The sequence below is a fragment of the Mesoplodon bidens genome (genome assembly GCF_964165515.1).
Source record: "Mesoplodon bidens genome assembly, chromosome: 15".
Taxonomy (NCBI): domain Eukaryota; kingdom Metazoa; phylum Chordata; class Mammalia; order Artiodactyla; family Ziphiidae; genus Mesoplodon; species Mesoplodon bidens.
In genome coordinates, this window is record NC_138171.1 from 59,701,470 (window position 1) to 59,709,781 (window position 8,312).

The following is an 8,312-nucleotide window of genomic DNA, read 5'->3' on the forward strand; positions in this document are numbered from 1 at the left end:
CTGCCTGGGGAGTTTCCATCCCCCACTGAGACAGGCAGTTAACAGAAATGCAACAGTGAACAATTAATAATAGTGATGGTGATGATGCTGATGGCGGTGGTGATGAAAGTGATAATGATGATGACCACCATCTCCTGCATCTCTCCTGAACCAGGTTATGTGCCATGTGTTTTATATGCATTATCAAGTACAACCTTTTACAGACACAAATGCTGAGGCTTGGAGAAGTGAGTTTTAGGGCTGGCTTGAGCCCAGTTCAGACACCTGGTGCCACGCTCTAACCACCCAGCTTTATTGCCTTTCAGGAGCCTTCAGTGGAAGAGGGTGTATGGGGAAAGCTCAGTTCCTTTTGTCCCTGGCCCCAGCATCCAAACCATTAGCTCCAGGCTCTCTTCTTGGTAAGCTGGAAGCTGGAAACTCCACAATTGCCCATGCAACCCATTTCTGAGCTTAACTCCTTGATCCAGGCGTTGCTGCCCCCAAAGAAACGGTCCTGTATGGCTCCAATGTGCACTGCTTCCTAAAGCCTAAGGCAGAATGGTGTCTCAGTCCTCGCATATCAAACCCTTGCATCTATCCCAGCAAAATAGCATAGCAAACTCTCTGATCCTCAGGGCTCCTGCTTGCCTCCGGCCAAACAGTCCCCACCGTGGGCAGGGGGTAATTGTACGAATGCTGACTACAGAGCCAGGCAGACCCGGGCTTAGACCCCACCCTTGTTACTTCTGAGTCCTGGAACCTCGGAAAGCCTACGTGTGCTCTTTGAGCCTCAGCTTACCCACCTCTAAAATGGGTTCAGGGTTGATGTGCTGATAAATGAGAGCAATAGTAAGTGCTTAATAAACGTGGGTTTGATCTGAATTAGGGTGTGGGGCTAACTAGGTCCTGGCCGCCCTAATCAGAACTAATGTGCCATCGGATAATGTAGCGCAGGTTGGGTAGAGAGTCCCTCGTGACTCCCAGGGTCCACTTGGGAGCGGCTGCCAGTGGCCAAGGGGACAGATGACTATGCCCTAGATTCCTCGCCTCAGTTCCCGCTGTTGATTCACGAGGCTGGGGCGCCACCTCGCGGCGAGAGTCCTCCGGGGAGTCAGCCTGGAGGTGAGGTGGGAGGGGAAAAGGACCCGCAGGCTCTAAGAAGTAGCTCCAAGCCCCGTCTTCACCTCCGGTTGGGGCAGAGCAAGGAGGCCGCAGAGCTCTGGTTCCCTTGCGGTTCATTCATTCATTCATTCATTCCTCCGTTCCTTCCCCTGCACTGCCGGCTCCTCTGCCTTCAGGACCCGCCCCGTCACCTCCCCCATCGTTAGCGCTCTACTAGATGGCTTTACTTTTCTTCGTAGCGCTTATCAACCCCGGCGACGTTATAATTCTCAAGCCATGAAAAGGTAATTCTCTTCAAATTGATAGCGAACACGCTGCAGAACCTTGTTTAATTCACTAAAGAGGGACTAAGCAGGATGAGCTGGTTCAAAAGAGGATATGACAACCGGAGATTTTCAGAGTTAAGTTGGGAAAATGGTGAGATGAAGGTGCCGTTTTAGACATAAATTTGGTTAATGTCCTATAGAGCAAAGACGCTGAACCCCTTGTGAGAGAGCTTGGGACAGAGGCACCCAGTTAAGCCAAACCCAGATTCCTGACCACAGAAACTGTAGGAGGATAAACGTTTGTGTTTTAAGCCTCTAAGTTTTGGGGGTATTTTGTTATGCAGTGAATAGATAACTAGTACAACCTCTGTGCTCTCTACAGAGGGCCTTGCTTATATTAGAGTTCTCCAGCCACTGGGCAGAGGCTCAGAGGTCTGAGTCACTCCCCCTGTGGTGGCTGGATTTACGCCCACCTTCAGTTTCCTGCCATGTCCGTGACGGCTCTCCTTGAAAAAGTAATGGGCTAGAAACGTGGATAAAATCTATGGCACGACTCCAGCCTTTAGTGCAGACGGTGGCCATGCTCTCCTGGGCTTGGATATGCCAAATTCCCGACCAGGAAAACTGGACAACGTGGAGCTTTATTAAATGGCCCTGAGTCCTCTCGTTCTGTGTCATTGTCATCTGGGTCTCAGCTGGAGGAGGACGGAGCACAGGGTCTTGCAGGCCCAGAGCCACCTGAAGCATGATTTGGCCTCCACACAGGTGACTGTTTCTCTAGGTCTTTCTAGAACCTTTGGTTAAAATTGATTTTATTTTCCCAGATTGGCTACTGAGTCACATTCCAAAAGCATGGTTTGACCCATTTGCTTTCAAATGTGTCTCTTGGTGGAGGTAGCATTTGCGGGTGTGTGTGTGTGTGTGTGTGTGTGTGTGCGCGCGCGTGCACACACACACGTGCGTGAGCTTTTATCTTCATTTGCAGTAAAAAAGAAAAACACAAAAATACCCCACACTGGTTGTAAAAACAAAATACAGTTGACCCTTGAACAATGTGGGAATTAATCCAAGTATAATTAACTTCTAGTCTGCATTCGGTATCCGTGGTCCCGCCGCATCCACGGATTCAACCAACCATGGACTGTGAGGTTCTGTAGTATTTACTATAGAAAAATATCCGAGAATAAATGGACCCAGGCAGTTCACACCCGTGTTGTTCAAAGGTCAGGTGTAGGTGTGCACAGTACAAAAGGCAAAGTCTCTTATCAACTCCTTCCTCAATCCCACGCTCCAGGATTAACCCAAGCCTGTGGTGCAGTGTGTAACTTTCCACATAGAAACACATACCTTAGAGCTGCCATTTATAAGCAGTGCCATGGTGGGCAGATTACCTGGAGGGGTGGATGGCCTGTGGGTGTGTTCAGACTCTAGGTCCAGATGGCCTGGGTTCAATTTCTGGCTCCATCGCTTACCACCTATGTGACCTTGGGAGGGTTACCTGGCCTGCCCCCATGCCTTAGTTTACCCAGCCATAAAGTGGGGTTGATACTATCTGCCTCATGTGCATGCTGGGGGATTTACTGAGCTAACACCTGCAAAATGTTCAGAACAGTTGGCTTTTACTGCCTTGATACTCCAGGTCTCCCACAGCAGCATCATACTCAGGCCTGGTTTTGAAGCAAGGCTTTCTCCTCCCCTGAGGTCATCATCTTTCTAGGTAGTTCCTCACTGCCCAGGTGCTTAGGGGAGGGTGTTGATGTGCTGTGATCCTTCTTCAAGTCCCCTCCTATGCTTAATTCTCCCAGTGGCTTGAGCCTTGGAAGTGATGGGGAAGCAGGTTTAATGAACTGAGCTCTAGTTAATTAAGGTTTTACTACATACGGCAGCTTAAGAATAAAGTTTAGATTTTAATCATTACAACTCTGCTGCTTAAAATCACCTAGTGTTCCCCATGGGAAACCAATTCAAGACCCATTTTGACCAGGCATCTATCAATCAATAGAGATTGGTGTTTCTATTAATTTATTTGTCCACTGCACTTCATGTAGCTTTATTTCCCACGGGTTTAATCACCAAGAGTGGTACTGTTTCTTCCTCTGATTCTTATGCTCTTTCCAATCATCCCATTGATTTTTTTCCTGTCAGCACAGAACTCACATTCACTGGACGCTAGATTGTTCTGATGAGAAGAGTGTCCATGTGGGGACAGAGGTCAGGGCTGCCCCCAAGCGTCCAGGGCATCTTCCATCACCCAAGCCCACGGGGTTTAATTTTTGGTCTGCGGGGCTGACCCTGCCCCTTTGTGGTTTTATTTTTATTTATTTTTCAAATAATAATTTATTTACTTATTTTGGCCGTGCTGGGTCTTAAGCTGCAGCATGAGGGATCTTTTAGTTGCGGCATGCATGTGGGATCTAGATCCCCGACCAGGGACTGAACTCGAGCCCCCTGCATTGAAAGCGTGGAGTCTTACCCACTGGACCGCCAGGGTATTCCCTGTGGTTTTAACAGAGGGTTAAAATGCACAAAACCATCAGGTTGATTTCTCAGTCTGTTGGTAGAGAGACTGTAACATCACTTAATAGTTCATGGATTTCAGAACCACCAGTTGGCTGCCCCAGTTGTGGAGCAAAACCACTCAGCAGTGTTGGGTCAGCAAGTCCTGGCTGACACCTGCTTTGGGGCACGGGGCTGCCACCCCGGGTGGGAAATGGCACAGTCTGGGAGGTGTCTTGGGTTCTAGCTGGGACCAGGGGTGAACCCTTGCCTTCTTCCACTGTCTGCAGTGTGACCACCTGCTCAGCACCTCAGCCCGTGCGCTGGCCGAGTGGCCAAGGTGGGTTCGACCTTGCAGTCACATTCCCGAGATCTAATACCACACTTGTGTCGCTTTCTAGAAGACTGCAGGGCAGGGAACATAGCACGCACAGTGTCGTCATCCCATCGGGAGGACCAGCGCCCAGGTACCCAGTACAGCTGCTGCAGCCCAGAGCCCAGAGGCCTAGGGGTCACCTTAATGCAGAGACACAGCAAGCTGGGGCTCCTACCAGGATGCTTTACATCAGAGTCACGGAGGGCCAGGATCTGCCTGCCAACTTAGGGTCAGCCCCATGCACTAGCGTTTCACCTCAGATGGGGCAAACACGACATCCCACTTCTAGCTCTACCCTGTATGAGATACCTGGACCCTGAGATCGTTTCCCCAGGCAGTGGTCTCCCCCACCAGTGGTGTTGAGGGTGACTTGCCTATTACTCTGAGGGCTACTTAGGTCCTCCAAAGTGACCTTTATGTGTAACACGGAGCCTGGAATTTAAGGCAGGCCTGTTCAGTATGACTTTTCAAATTTGCTCTCTGCCCAGCTAGGTAACACACAGGATCTGTTTTTTTGTTTTTGTTTGTTTTTGTTTTTCTTTTTTTTTCCGGCTGCACAGTGTGGCTTGTGAGATCTTAGTTCCCCGACCAGCGATTGAACCCGGGCCACGGCAGTGAAAGCACCGAGTCTTAACCACTGGACTGCCTGGGAATCCCCAGGATCCATTTTACGTACACAGAGAGGTAGAGACGGCTCTCAGTGATTCCTCTAGCAGGTGACGATGACAGACAACCAGACCTTATAAATCACCCAGGCCACGGTGTACAAACTGAAGATGCTCCCAAACCAAACAACTCTACATTAGGACAATACCTGCAATCTACTAACACTTCCCCCGGTGCATCGCAGATTATCTAATATCATCTTCACAATAACTCCATGAAGAGGGGGAGACTTACCATTTTACAGATGAGGAAGCTGAGGCTCAGAGAGACTAGGTCATTTGTCCAAGGTCATCTGGCTGGTCTGTGGCAGAGCCAGGATTGAACCCAGGTCTGCCCAACCCCAAAGTCTGTGCCCTTAACAAGGGATGACACATTACACTCTTGCTCTTTACAATGTGGTCCCTGCACCAGCAGCACCAGCATCATCTGGGAGACTGGTAAACTGCAGCATCGAGCCCCACCCGGGACTGAGTCAGAATCTGCGTCTGTCAAAACCCTGGGTGAGGGGCTTCCCTGGTGGCGCAGTGGTTAAGTATCCGCCTGTCAATGCAGGGGACACTGGTTCGAGCCCTGGTCCGGGAAGATGCCACATGCCGTGGAACAACTAAGCCCGTGTGCCACAATTACTGAGCCTGTGCTCTAGAGTCCACGAGCCACAGCTACTGAAACCCGCGCGCCTAGAGTCTGTGCTCTGCGACAAGACAAGCCACCATGATGAGAAGCCCGCGCACCGCAACGAAGAGTAGCCCCCCGCACGCAGCAACGAAGACCCAACGCAGCCAAAAATACAAAAACAAACAAACAAAACAAAACAAAACCAAAAAACCCTGGGTGATTCACGTGCATAGAATCAGAGAAGTGCTGGGCCCACAGCATTACTATTTGTTGGTTTTGCCGAATCTTTCCAGTGTAGGCTTGAACCACCAAGTCAAGTCCTCTCCCTGGGCCATATATCCTCTGAAAATGTTAGAATATGTAAAAAAAAAATTTGAGTCCAATGGCCTGGGTTAATTCTCTAGCAGAACACCTTGTTGGTTTGATGATTCTGAAATAGCACTGCCAAACAAGAGCTTACAGAAGCTCAAGCAAAGCCTTAAAACGTGGCAATAAGGGTGCATTTCCACTCTGAGAAGTGAAAATCTGATGATGCCTTGAATTATAGTGAATCAAGATTAATTCCAGGCTCCACTTAGAGGAAGCTTTCAGGCCAAGTGGTTTGGACATAAAAGCACTTGCCCTAACGTGCCAGGTGAAAGGCGTGACAAACTCTATTGCTTGGTGTCAATTACGTTTATAGGCCTGTCCCCAGGAGCACTAGGAAAATGTCACCAGTAATGCTGATACATCACCAGCTGGGGCTCTGTCTGGGGGGGTGGTTCTATTTCGAAGACTTGTTATTAATAAATCCCATCGTGATCTGCAACTCTGCCTGATTATGGCGAGTCTATCAGGGATTTTTTTGTGTGTAGGAACCTTGGAAAGTGGGAGTAGCTCAAAGGCTATGCATCTCAAACCACCGTGTTCACAAATCACCAGGGGGCTTGTCAGAATGCAGATCTGACTCCGGTCTGGGCTTGTGTTGCTGCTACATGTTTAACAAGCTCCCAGGTGATGCCACTGCCACCGGCGCTGCCGGTCCAGGCACTGCACTGTGGGGATGTGGGAAGAGTGCAGGCCCGGGCTGGGAGCCTGACTCTGCCACTTGGCAGCTGTGTGATGGTGTGCAAATTGTTTAACCTCTCTGAACTTCAGATTTCTCACATTTATTTATCTATCTATCTATCTATGTATTTTGGCCACACCACGTGGCATGCAGGATATTAGTTCCCTGACCAGGGATCGAACCCGTGCCCCCTGCAATGGAAGCATGGAGTCTTAACCGTTGGACCACTAGGGAAGTCCCAGATTTCTCACATTTAAAATGGGGATACTTCCTCCTCTCGGGGTCTTTGTAAGATTTAGAGATGATGTGTGTAGACTTCCTTCCACTCCCAGAGGGAAGGGCTGGGACTCATTCTCCTGCACTGCTTTCATGGCAGGTACGGCTGAGGACCATTTTTCTTTCCTGAAGTAGCTAATTCTCTTCTTCCAGGTCCCGGTTTCTCCACCTTGGCACCACTGACATTTTGGGTCGGACCATTCTTTGTTGCGGGGGAGCTCCCGTGCAGGACAGGATGTTTAGCAGCTTCCTTGGCCAGTGGCACCCATCTCCTTGAGTGGTGACCACCCAAAATGTTTCCAAACTTTGCCAAATGCCCCTGGAAGCAAAACTGCCCACAACTGAAAACCACCATCTTAAGCAGTAATTCCTACTAACGATTCATTCAACAATACGTGCCGAGGGTTTCCCTGGTGGCGCAGTGGTTGGGAGTCCGCCTGCCGACGCAGGGGACACGGGTTCGTGCCCCGGTCTGGGAAGAAGATCCCACGTGCCGCGGAGCGGCTGGGCCCGTGAGCCATGGCCGCTGAGCCTGCGCGTCCGGAGCCTGTGCTCCGCACCGGGAGGGGCCGCAACGGTGAGAGGCCCGCGTACCGCAAAAAACAAACAAACAATATGTGCCGAATACCTACTTTGGGCCAGGATCATGTGCCAGGAATACATTGGTATATAAGACAAACAGGGTCCCTGACCTCATGGAGATTTTTCCCTTTTGGAGCCTTAGTCTTCTCAACTGTTCAATGGGTCTAACCAGGCTGCTGTTGGGAAAACGAAATGAACTGAGACCTGCAAAAGCCTAGCCCACGGTGTCAGGATAAGCCAATGACCAGGGGTGGGGGGTACGACGGGCCTGGCAATTGGACCTGTGCCTGGGGAGAAGCGACGTGGGCAGGAGCAGCTGAGCTGCAGCGGGAGGGGCAGCAGGGGAAGGGGCATGCCGGGCCCTGGTGGAAAGCGGGCAGGAGCAGCGAGACAGGGGAAATGGAGCCTCCGGGAGGGTGGGAGGGACCCTAACTGGAAAGAAGGAGAAGGAGGGAGAGGTGGTGGGAGGGGCATAAAGAGACAAGGTGAAGGGGGAGAGCAAGAAGGAGGGGGTGAGATACAGCAGAGGCACAGACAAGAAGATCAAAAACCAGACAGACAGACAAACACGTGCACAGGTGGCGCATGGTGGAGAGACTGAGGGGACAGGGGGAACAAGGCCAGGCTGAGGAAGGGAAACACCCTCAAGGCAGGTGGCTGCACGGACCCCGGCCCTAGGCACCTGCAGCACCCAAAGGAGCGGCTTTTATGTTTGTTCTACGCACACCCGATTTTGGTTACAAAGGGTTAAAACATAAAACAAGGGCCACCGCCAGAGGCGTCCAGTCTGGGAGCTCCTGCCTCCTCCTCTGAAGGGGCCCCCAGCAGAGGGAGAGGGACAGGGCACAGGCAGTGTGGAAGGCAAGGAGGCTTCTGTGCCCCATTT